Source organism: Diuraphis noxia, unplaced genomic scaffold (genome assembly GCF_037042655.1).
Source record: "Diuraphis noxia isolate RWA-SAM2 unplaced genomic scaffold, SU_Dnox_SAM2 contig0003, whole genome shotgun sequence".
Lineage (NCBI taxonomy): Eukaryota > Metazoa > Arthropoda > Insecta > Hemiptera > Aphididae > Diuraphis > Diuraphis noxia.
In genome coordinates, this window is record NW_028301713.1 from 80,034,110 (window position 1) to 80,046,831 (window position 12,722).

Here is a 12,722-nt window from a genome sequence, read left to right on the forward strand (position 1 = left end):
TTCCTCCCCCCACCCTTCACATGATAAACAAACTGGATACTCCACTGAACGGAAATAATATAAAGAATATTTCATCATTTTATTATACATTACAATTTTCAAAAGTAATACCGACGTCAATTTATCCAAAATTATTTGAATAAACGATAAATAAGGACATTTTTATTCGACATGGATATTCTATAAGTTTGATAAAATATTTGAATTGTTTAATTCAATTATTGTAGTGTTCGATTCCTACCGGAAGTGTTCGGGGGCTTTCGACCAAAGGTCTGTGCGCAATTCTCGTTTCTGCTCTACACCAGACACCAGTTATCCCCATAAACTCAAACACTATTACTTTTGCCAGTTATTAAAAGCACAGAATTCCTTTTATTTTTCAGTTATACAAGCGGGACTGACTATTATTCACATACTAAAATTAAGTAAGCTTGGTAAGTATAATATATTTTAAACATATTATTTATGTACAATATCAATGTTATAATTTATATTCCTAGTGCAATTAATAAAAAACGTAAATCTATCACCTAAACATTTTTAATTATTAAAAATTTGAACACAATAACTGAATAACATAACTTTCAATAATTTAAAAATTGTATTTTATTTTTATTCTTTATTTCATCAACCTGTATCGAAGCCCATAGGAATTTAAAAATGTTTAGTTTTGGTTTACTCAGAATATATAAATTTATAAGTAAATAAACTAAAAACTTATTTTTTAATTAGGTATCTAGGTACGCAATTTGTATTGTACTATATTATTACTTATAAGTTATAACAGTAGTGATAATAATAATTGTGATTCTTCTATTTATGTTTTATTTTCAATTTTATAAGTATACCAATAATTGTATATTTATGATTCTTTTTTCAAGGAGACTCAAATAAGATTGATATATTATATAGGTAATTACTAATTTAATAGATATATTTAACACTCAAAACATTTTTATAATTCACTATTCAGTGTTATACAAAGTTATTCACTAAATAGCATATACTTGCCATATTTCTTCCTTAAACAATGAAATTATTCGAATTTTGATCTTTAATATATATTTAATTATATTATTAATAATTTGGAAAAACAATAAGTATATACAAAATAATTATTATATTAACGTTAATAGAATTAATTATTATTTAAGTATTACGAATACCAAGTGAAGCTGGAAATATAGATTACACAAATGATTTATTTTAATAATGTCATGGTTATACAATTTATTGAATAGAATATAGGTAATTTAAAATGTAAAATATTTAATTTAAAATAATTAAGTATGAGTAGAATAATTGATGTAATATTGCTATTGTTAAAAAGTAAGATTTATAATAGACTTAAATATTTTCATCTTTATAGTAGGTAGATAGTAATTAAAAATTTTTTTCAAGTTAAAAATAGAATAATAATTATTATAAACTAATTTTTTAAGAACTTTATATCCACGAAAGATAATAATTGTGTTAATGAATAGCTTAACATTTGTATAAATCGTAAATGCTTAATACATTCTGTTAGGAGGTATACTTGAGTTATAATTTTCTAAATATAATGAATAATTCACAATATTTAATTTAAGCTTTTTATTAACCTATTCACAAATTTCTATAGAATAATAAGAGCCCAATATGCTCCACTGCGGATGAAATAATATTTTATCGTTATATTCTTAGCTAACATTTGTTAGACAGAGTTTGATTGTCTGATAAATTATTAGAGCAGCCTATTATTAGTATTTTATTATAATTTCCTATTTATATATTGTTAATTTATTTAGTTATGAATCAATTAATCAGTGTGTATTAATTGGGGTGTTAATTTACCTGAATGTATGGTTGCCATTCAAATTCTCAATGGTACCCACAAAACCTATTTGCATATAAATAATACTATACTTATTTATGATTAGTGTAAAACTATCTATCATTTAAAATGTTACATAATCAACGCTTTAAATATTTATAAATGTTATAACTCATAAACTAACTGTCTAAAATTTGATTACTATACATCGAAGTAGGTACCTACTTAAAATTATGAGTAGGTATGACAAATTTAACAGTCAAAGAATAACTGATCACTGATGATCACTGATCAGTCATCCAAATAGTATTGATTAAACTGGTTATTCAACATTTAATCAACTCGTTACAAATGAGAAGGGATTTAAATAAATTAACATTTTTATAGCATTTGTATTTAAATGTATTACCAGATCAATAACTTAGATTTTTTTTAAATACTCCCCATTTTGAGCAGTGCAAGTCTTTAGTCATCGTTTTATGTCCGACTTTGTTTGCATGACATATAAATATGTTATACATGACATATCTGATTACTAATGCGAGGATTTATGTGCATTAAAAACTAACCAAATATGCACTAAAAAATCTTAAATATGCATAAATATATGTGGTAAACCATTTAAATGTGTATGAAAAATAAAAAATATATTTTTGGAACATTTAAATTAAAACAACAAGCTTAAAGATATGGAATCCTACTATAAATACTTTTCTTCATTTTTTTTTTCTGAAACGATCAGTGGTGAATGGTCGTAATCAATATTTTATCATATTGGTATACGTATTTTATTTCAACGGTTATTAACCTAAGGTCTAAGATCTTTTCTAAAAAAATATCGAAATATATACTAAACGAAACATGCAATTAAAATTATGAAATAAGTCCTTAAATCTATCAAATATGCAAAAATAAGCGCTAAAAAAAGTTTTGTTTTTTTAAATCGTTATGCTAGGAAACAAACTTTATGGTCACTCAGCATAATCACACAATCAACCAGAATAAATATGCAAATGCATATAAATCTACGCTCTACTGATAATGTACTGACGATATTATTATTAGGATATATTGTATTACATACTGTATCAAAGAACATTTAAAACTGTTCAATATTGACTAGTGTTTAATGACATTCGTTTCTTCTCATTTATGTATTTTATGTTAAATATTATATAATATTGCTTGTTAAATAATCTCAATTTATTTTTAATTCCTTAAAGTAGTAGGAAAATGTTTTATCATATCATAATATAAATAATGTTATACAACTATTGAACTAAATAATATATAGCCTAAATAATTAGAAGTTAGACCAGTAAGTTATAGTAAAATACATAAACTGAACTTAGCCAACATGTTTATTTTTGTTTATTCATAGGCAATATAATAATATGATGTTTAAAAAAATAAAAATTACGTGTTGTGTACCAAAAATAGCAATGAACATTTATCAATCTTACCAATCTTATATGCACGATAGTATAATACTCAATCGACATTATTTTTTTCCTAATGCAAATAAGTGCTTAGACTTATAAGCAAATAATTGCTTATTGGCTATTGTATATTTGTATATGTGCAATGTGTTGCAAGTCAAACCACGAAAGAGAGAGATAGAGTGAGAAAAAGAGAGAGAGTGATCGTAAATAAAACATAAAATGCTTAATGTGAAAATGAGACTCAATATTTCATATTTTCAACATTGAACTTTCGCGCAACGTATACGCCATACCTTTAACCACGATTCGCCTGTTCGCAATGATTAATGATCTTGCGATGCTATTGACGATTGAACAATTTCATTGAGATCGTCAACAAGATCGTTGTTATTGGGTAACATTTTAGGTTTTATCCATAGTTTACTACCTACATAAATCCATATTCACGTAATATATTTGAAATGTTTAATGAGCAAATCATTAAGTGTATTACGGTATTTTCGTAAACAATATTATTATTTGTCATTAAGTTGATATCAGTTTTTATCATATCTATTGACTACTACTTACAAAACATACTATATATTTTAATACAATAATAGATTTATGGACTATAGTAATATTATAATGAATACCACAACCGTTCCCTTGTAGTAAATCAAATTTTAATTCAACCAGAATCATACGTCATAATTATATGATATAGCCGATATAGGTACCATCTCGCAATTAGAGGTTTACGCACGGAAGATTTTAAAAATGATATTAACTCTTCACATTTTCACAAAGTAAATGTTGTTTTGGGATTTTTCACATGTTCATCTTATATTTGAAAACATGTTATTCGATTTCCGTGTTTACTTTTTGAACATAGCGTTTAAGGAAAATCTATATTTCATTTTCATAGATAAAATAATTTTGGCAAATACAAAAAATATTTTTTCTATACAAATAATTAACTTTGACATTGTTCAACCATGATTTGAAAGGCAATAATAATAAAAACCTTTGAATTAGAAGTTTTAAATAAATTATTCGTACAAAGAATTAATAATATAAGAAATCGTTTTTTTATTTGTTACAATAAATATGATAAAGATACTTAAATAATAACAAACTTAACCATTATGTATCTAAGCATATAAATATATTATTTTATAATTTATAATAATATTACGTAGGTACCTATACTATACTTCTTACTTCTTAAATTTTGGTATTCGTAATAAAATCAAATTGTAAGCTTATTTTCAAATTAGTTTATTTCAGATTAAAAATTAGGTGCAATAGATTTTTTAAACATTATTATATAATAAAGTGTCTAGCTATTAATTCTAAAAATTTTTACATATATTACAATATTACCTACAAACTAAATCTTTTTTATGTTATTATATCTCAAGATGCAGGCTACAGCAAAAGCTTGTTTAGGCATGATATATGATACCCAAGTTTAAGGATTTTTATCATATTTTAGGTTTTACAAAAATTACTTAGGAGGATGCTATACACACATATTTGTTGTCTCCGTCTTACAAGTGTGTAACATACCAAATTTATGCTTAGCCGATCACGTTTAATTTGGTTAGTTTAAAAATTAGCGTAAATTGACTTATTATGAAACTTGATGGTAACAACTATATATTTTAATATATAGTTGTTTCCATCAAGTTTCATGTGATCTGTGTTTATATGTAGGTTTTTTATGACAACTTGGTAATTTTAAGTGAGTTATGAGTATTTTTAATTTACACTTTTTATACACACACATAAGTTGCTATAAAATTGAACTATCGTAAAAAACCCTCATACAAACATAGATAATATTCTGATGATCAAAATTCATGATAGGTCGATTCACTCTAACTTTTAAACAAGCGGAGCCAAATGTGATCTGCTGATCGTAAATTTGCTATGTTATGCGCACTTGTAAGACGGAGACAACAAATTGTTGGGTAGTGTCCTCATCATAAACCATCGATTTTGTAGTGTGCATAGTCATGCAGATAAATAAATAAGCTGTGGTGTAGGATAATTAGCGACTAAAGTAATGCATCCGAACGTAGTTGATGGATCCCATTACCATACAAATATCAACTATTGTTTTTATTTTAGGGGTTTTTTTTTCACAAGTAATATACAATTTGTATCATTAATACTATAAGAATATGTGCTAAGAGTATATTCATAGGAAAAAAATAATTTGATAAAAGGAACCACCCATTGATGACACTTTCTATGGTTACTTAATTATTTACTTAATAATTATGTTTAAAAATATTTTCTTTTTAAATTTGTATATTTTTTTTTTTTTTCATTTTAGGGTTGAAAAATTATCGTGGCATATTATCTAATTCAATTATTTTAAAAACATATATTAAGGTAAATTTAAACTAACTGAATATTTTATTGAAAATATAATAAAAAATAGTTCAAATAAATATCCATCAATTTTTACATTTTATTCATCGTTTATTATCAATAATCAATACTTAAACCAATTGTATTTATCAATTTATCTGTATTTGTCAAGTCTATTATATATTTATATATTCGCCGCAGTACCCATTTGTTCTAACTCGATTTCAATTATAGTCTATATACAGAATTACACATACCTATATCCCGAATACGGAATGATTAAGATATCGTTTTACTATCAGTTTTTTTTTTTATATTACTATATAATCTAACAAATAAAACACGTCTTCAATCTTATCGAATAACAAAAGGTTCAAATTTAGGAGTATTAATGCCTACATCATGATTTAGTCTGTAGGTACTATAACCTGAAGATATTATTACATCTTATAATAATCAAAGCAAACATTAATATCTTTTAAAAATCAAAAATGCAATGCCGTCCTTATGGAGATCATAACTACGTATATTAATATGTTTATGTAGGTAAATAACGGTTTGGCTGGTTCAGTGTGTAGTGTGTACCCATCTACTTGAATCTCAAGCCGCAAATGAAACAGACCGCCGAAATGGCAAACAACATCAGCACCAACAACACTCTGTCAATAAACGATTATTACGATTACGCCGACAGACCAGAGACATACATCGTTCCCGCATTGTTCGCAATCATATTTGTCATCGGTATGATTGGTAACGTAACGTTGGTGTTGATATTTATTCGGAACAAGCAGATGAGAAACGTGCCCAATATTTACATAATCAACCTTGCACTAGGTGATTTATTAGTGATCATCAGCTGCGTGCCGTTTACGTCTACCGTATACACGGTAAGAATAATTCTAAGTTTAACTGGAAAAGTGGCATGCAACAATCGCAAGCAATTATAATATTAAAACATTATACGATTTACATATTAGGTATTATTTATTTTACACGAGCGAGGTGATTAACACAGAATTCACTCCCATTGTATCCTTAAAATAACTTATCTGCAGGTTATCTGGTTACCTTAAGTAACCTTACATTAGGTTATCTTAGGTGTCTTATGTTCTGATTGGGGCAAGCAATACATTGGTTTAAGTGGATTTATAATGATACTAAGTTCTGTGCCTATATACTTTGTTAAATATAATTTGAACTGAGCGATAAATGTATTTGTTTTACAATGATGTTTGTGTGTATTTTTTTTTTTTTTGTTTCCATCATCAGCTTTTAAAGCTCTAAAAATGCATGAACCTTTAACTTTTAGTGTGGTTTCAGGTAAAAAATTGGATGTAGTTGGATCCAAAAAAGTAGCTATAAGAATTCGCGACAGACTTGAGACATTTTGCGGCATTGGTTTATCATTTATTTTTTGGTCAGAATACTATGTAGGTCTTGGTCAGTGCCGTACCCAGGATTTGTTTTCGGGGGGGAGGGGGCTTAAGCCCAAAAGCACACCCCTGTATACGGCACTGGTATTGGTATTGGTACATCAATTTTATACGATTTCGTTTATCTCGATCAATGTGGCACCAAGTCAGACAGTGAACTGCCCGACGTCAGCCAGTTCGCGACTGTGTAAGCAAATTCGTCTGTAATAATAGTATTGTTCGTTTGCCCAACACAGTTCCCATCGTGGCCTTACGGGTTGGCCGTGTGCAAAGTGTCAGAGACGGCCAAGGACGTTTCGATCGGCGTTTCCGTGTTCACGTTGACCGCCCTCAGCGCCGACCGTTATTTTGCCATCGTGAACCCGATGCGCAAACTGCACGCGTCCATTGGCGGACGGTTTGCCACCCGGTTCACGCTAACCGTGGCCGTGGCCGTGGCCATCTGGGCGGTGGCCGTAGCGTGTGCCGTACCCGCCGCCCGGTACTCGTACATCCGCCAGTTCCGCGTGCACAACGTCACGCTGTTCGAGGCCTGTTACCCGTTCTCCGAGCACCTCGGGCCCAACTATCCCAAGGTCATGGTCACGGTCAAGTTCCTCGTCTACTACGCCGTCCCGCTCACTGTCATCGCTTGCTTCTACGTGCTCATCGCTCGGTACCTGATGCACACCACCAACAACATGCCAGGCGAACTTCAGGTGTGATGGTTATCATATTATTATATTGTTATAACCCGCTGTACTTATACCGTGATGTGTCATGGGAACAGGATCGTTCAGATGTGGGTGGGAAGGGGCAGCGGGACCAATTTGCCCCAAGCCCTATCTTCGAAATATTTTTAGTGGCATAGGCGTAAATTGAAGGTGGCTTGGGTGGCTCAGTACTTTCCCTCACCCCCCCCCCCCCCCGAAAAAAAATCTAGGACATACAATTTTAAAATGCTATACTATAAATGTCTGTTTGTCTTTTAATATATTCAGCCCCCCTCCAAGTCAATAGTTGAAATTGCACCTATGCTTAGGGAGCCCCTCAAAGTCTTGATGAATTATAATAATAAGTAATAACAGTGTTTCGACGTTATTGAGCCATTTTCCGATAAAAGACTAAAATGACCCGATTACAACTTTATTATATTATATAATAGAAATAAATTGTTATTTCGTTACGTCAACTACATACATGTAATAATCCTATAATACGGCTAGATTTCGATATAACGATGCTCAATTTTTTACAGTATGTGATAGTGTAAACGATATTTTAAGATAAAAACCACAAACATTTATAATTATCTAGAGATAATAAATTGTAGTTTTTTAGTAAACTTGGTAATAATTTGCTAATAAAATATTGAAAATGTAATTGAGTACATGAATTTAAATGAGCTTGGTTGGTTATGATTTGAAAAAATATATTTGTGAGATTTTTTTTTTATCTCAATGAGTATTTTGTTTACAATACGTGTAATATGATGGTCGAAAGACCCGACATTAATTTGGTCCTGACCCCGAAAAACCTCGGGACGTCTACTGGACACGAATCAGCTGGTTGTTTATACTTTTGCATATTATAGTAATTAAGTATTAAGTTAAGCGTTGGTATATTTTATATTTAAGGGCCAAATGCATCAAGTGCGAGCTCGAAAAAAAGTCACTAAAGCAGTGCTCGCCTTTGTGTTGATGTTTGCCATCTGCTTTCTACCTCATCACATTTTCATGCTGTGGTTTTACAACTACCCCAAATCAACGGACGTGTACAACACTTTCTGGCATGTATTACGAATTGTTGGATTTTGTCTAAGTTTCATAAACTCTTGTATCAATCCTGTTGCCCTGTACTTGGTGAGCGGCACTTTTCGCAAACATTTCGATAAGTATTTGTTCTGGTGGTGCATAGAATCCTCAACAGCCGCCACGGAATCTAACTTGTTCGTCATCAAAAAGAACAGAATTATGAGTCAAGACATAAAAATTACAGAGTCCATAACGTTGCCATCAATGTGCACAGTTGCAAACAAAAATCGAAGAAATAAAACTTTTACTATGATCACAAATTTCTAATGTCAAAACTCAAAATACCAAGGGCACTGAACAAAAGGGTGGCTGTCGCCTTCTATCTAATATTTTTGAACATATTTTCATAATTATTTTAATGTTTTATCAAAACTCCTGTAATATTAATTTTAAAATTGTTTTAATTGAATTGATTATAATAAAGATGAATTATTTTTGTTAATAATTTTGATAATAATTTCAACAATTTTGAATTGATAGTAGTTATATATCATACAATACTACAAATAACATTTCTAATACCATATACGTATTATAATTTATATTTTATAATAGATTATAGTTTATCAATAAATAAACTTATAGTATAATATAATTAAATTTAAATTAACACGTTTATTAACTATACGATTTTAATGTTAATGGGTAATTTATTATCATAAAGATTAATGATTTTTTCAATTCGAATGCTACCTAATAACAATCTTAAATTGTTTGTTCTCCTATTCTCAGAAACAAAAGTTTTAATAATACTTATGTTTAAAGAAATTTGATAATTTACAATTATTTGACAGGAGAATGCAATGAATAAAAAATCAAAATAAAATGTATTTGATTCTGTTTTCTAAATCATGATTTCGCAGAATTCGTATCTAACTACCTTATCTGGGATTAGATATCTCATGGCATATTATAATATCATATTTGCATATTATATTTTTTTATACATATTGTATGCAGACAATAGATTTGCAATAATATTAAAATTATCGGCATAACCTATTAAATATTCGGTATGATGTTATTCTATACTCATATAAAATATTAATATAATTCATATAATTATAGTTCATATTGTATTTTATATTTATATTTTCATATTCTGTTGTGAACCTTTTTCACGCCCAACTATATCATATATTAATAAATGTTAAACAATTTTCTTATTCTATGTATAATACTTTTAGTTTTTACTATAGAAAACCTAATGAATATAATAGATTATAACTTTTAAGGGAAAATTTTTAAACGAATAAAAAAAATGGAATTTTTATATTATATTATTTTATTTTATTTAAAACGTATGTTTTAATAAATAACCACATCAATATAATATGCAATATAATTTGAATATTTCATTAATTGTTATATATAACATATAATTTTAAAATATGCTTATAATTAAATATTAATACTTTACTGTTCAATATTTTACAAATTATGTTAGAAACATTAAGTAACAATTAAGTACCCTAGTAAAAATGTATAACTTAATTATTATAAGTTATTATAAGTAACCTATATCAAAATAGAATAGTTGTACTTCAGCTGTTTGACTGTTTTTAAACATATACATATTCAAGACTACTTTGATATTGTTATTCTGGTTTTCAACATTAATTTCTAAGACAATAATAATAAATACTAAAATATATATTTTAATATATAGTTATTTCCAATTTCAATCATTCATAATTTAAAAGTTATTTATCTTAAGATTGTAAGCATTTTGTTTGGATACGTGCAATACATATTGATATTATTAAATACTGATTTTTTTTTTTTTGAAATATATGTAGACACATGTTCGAATAAAAGTTTATTATTCAACAGTAAATATATATATATATATATATATATAATTGTTTTAGGTTAGATTCATTAGTTGTGTAAATCAAATAACCAAGTATATTGAATAAGAATTAATATGGTTTCCTTTAACATCAAATTGAATTGTTAGTTTCATGTTTGTTCATATTGGCATAGTATGAAATTAACAAACACGAAAAAAAATTAATAAAAAAATCCAATCTTCCTCCATAACTTTTTATGATTTTGAAAACGCAATACATGACACTGTAATATAATACTGTGATTTTAAATTTGTTTTCTGTAAACTAATTTTGTAATATAATAGTTGGTATATTTAATTAATATTCCGAAAAAGCTTTTAAATTTAAAATGCATTAATTTGTTCGAGTTCTTTTGTAATTTTGTATTTTCATGTCAATTCATCAAAATATATATATATAATTTATATACCGTGTGTCCCAAAAAACAGGGGCCACTTTACCACTCATTACCATGAAAATATTTTTCAATTCTGTTTGCGGGACATTAAACTAGACTAATGGATCATAAATTTCTATGACTTACAATTTTTTTAATTCATGTATCTTGCGCAAGCGCAATAAAACTTACATTTTATTTTAACGGCAAGCTGTAATTTGACTATCATATTCGGGTTTATCGATTTTTTTCAAGCCATTTTGATGTATCAACTTATGTCCTAAACCCAAAATTGACTAAACTAGAGCTATGGAGAATTTAAAAAATTAAAAAATTAAATTAATTTTATTTTTTTTTTCTAACTGTAGTACGTACTTATTTTTTTTTTTTAAACACCATGCAACAAACAATCAAAATTATTATTATTAAATTAATTAACTATTTACTATTTATGAATTATTATCTTATTTTATTATTACACATTATGAAATTGCATATGGTCTTAATTGGCCGAGACCAAAAAAGAAGAAGTGTATTTTTGTTTCCATCAGAATTACCTATAATTAAGTATCTATTAAAATAATAATGAGCATTGGTATTTCTATTTTTGTTATTTACCTACCTATACCTATTAAAATGTGGAACTGATTATAAATTTAATTTTTTAATTTTTTAAATTCTCCATAGCTCTAGTTTAGTCAATTTTGGGTTAAGGACACAAGTTGATACATCAAAATGGCTTGAAAAAAATCGATAAACCCGAATATGATATTCAAATTACAGGTTGCCATTAAAAAAAATGTAAGTTTTATTGCGCATGCGCAAGATACATGAGTTTAAAAAATTGTGAGTCATAGAAATTTATGATCCATTAGTCTAGTTTAATGTCCCGCAAACAGAATTGAAAAATATTTTCATGGTAATGAGTGGTAAAGTGGCCCCTGTTTTTTGGGACACACGGTATATATATATATCCTGTGTTAATTGTAGCTTACTCATATTTTTTTTAAACTGTAAGTGTAGTATATTGACAATTTTAATTTCGTTATATGTTGGCCCGTCGTACGTGAATATAGCTATTATAGTCTTTTTGTTGGTATTATTATGGTTGTTACTTGTTGGGCTAAATAATATCAATCCCGTGTATGTATAATGTATATATTAGGTACCTATCAATTTCTCTATTATGATATATTACTATTATATACTGATAACTTTTGTTAGTACTATTCAAGAAAATTACAAAAACACATCAAATATATGGTAACATTTTTTCAACATGATTAATCATTATGCAAGTATGTTGAACTGTTGAAGACCATTTATATTAAACTATTTTAGATTCATAAGTATACCTATATTTTATATCATTCAATTTCATATTTGAATATTGGAGTGTTAATACGTATCATCTGTATGTCTTCATAAATTTTCAGATTAATTTCCACCTAGTACCTATCGGTTTGACATCAATGCTTTTTGAAATTTCATACAAAACGATGTATAACTAACGATTATATTATTACAAGAATAACCCATTTATTATAATTTATAATTAACGTATTGAAAATAAGTAACGATAAATCATACCTACTCAATATATTACCGTTATCAGAAACTGAGATCTTCTTATTAAATCTGTATTTTA

General features: G+C 27.6%; 1 pseudogene across 1 annotated transcript; it reads left to right on the top strand.

The window, feature by feature from the left end:
* The first annotated feature begins 318 nt into the window (after window positions 1-318).
* LOC107162681 (neuropeptide CCHamide-1 receptor-like) lies at window positions 319-9,283 on the top strand (annotated as a pseudogene). Its single transcript, XR_016190871.1, has 4 exons — window positions 319-434; window positions 6,163-6,506; window positions 7,289-7,750; window positions 8,669-9,283. The product of XR_016190871.1 is annotated as a neuropeptide CCHamide-1 receptor-like (transcript).
* The last annotated feature ends 3,439 nt before the right edge of the window (window positions 9,284-12,722 follow it).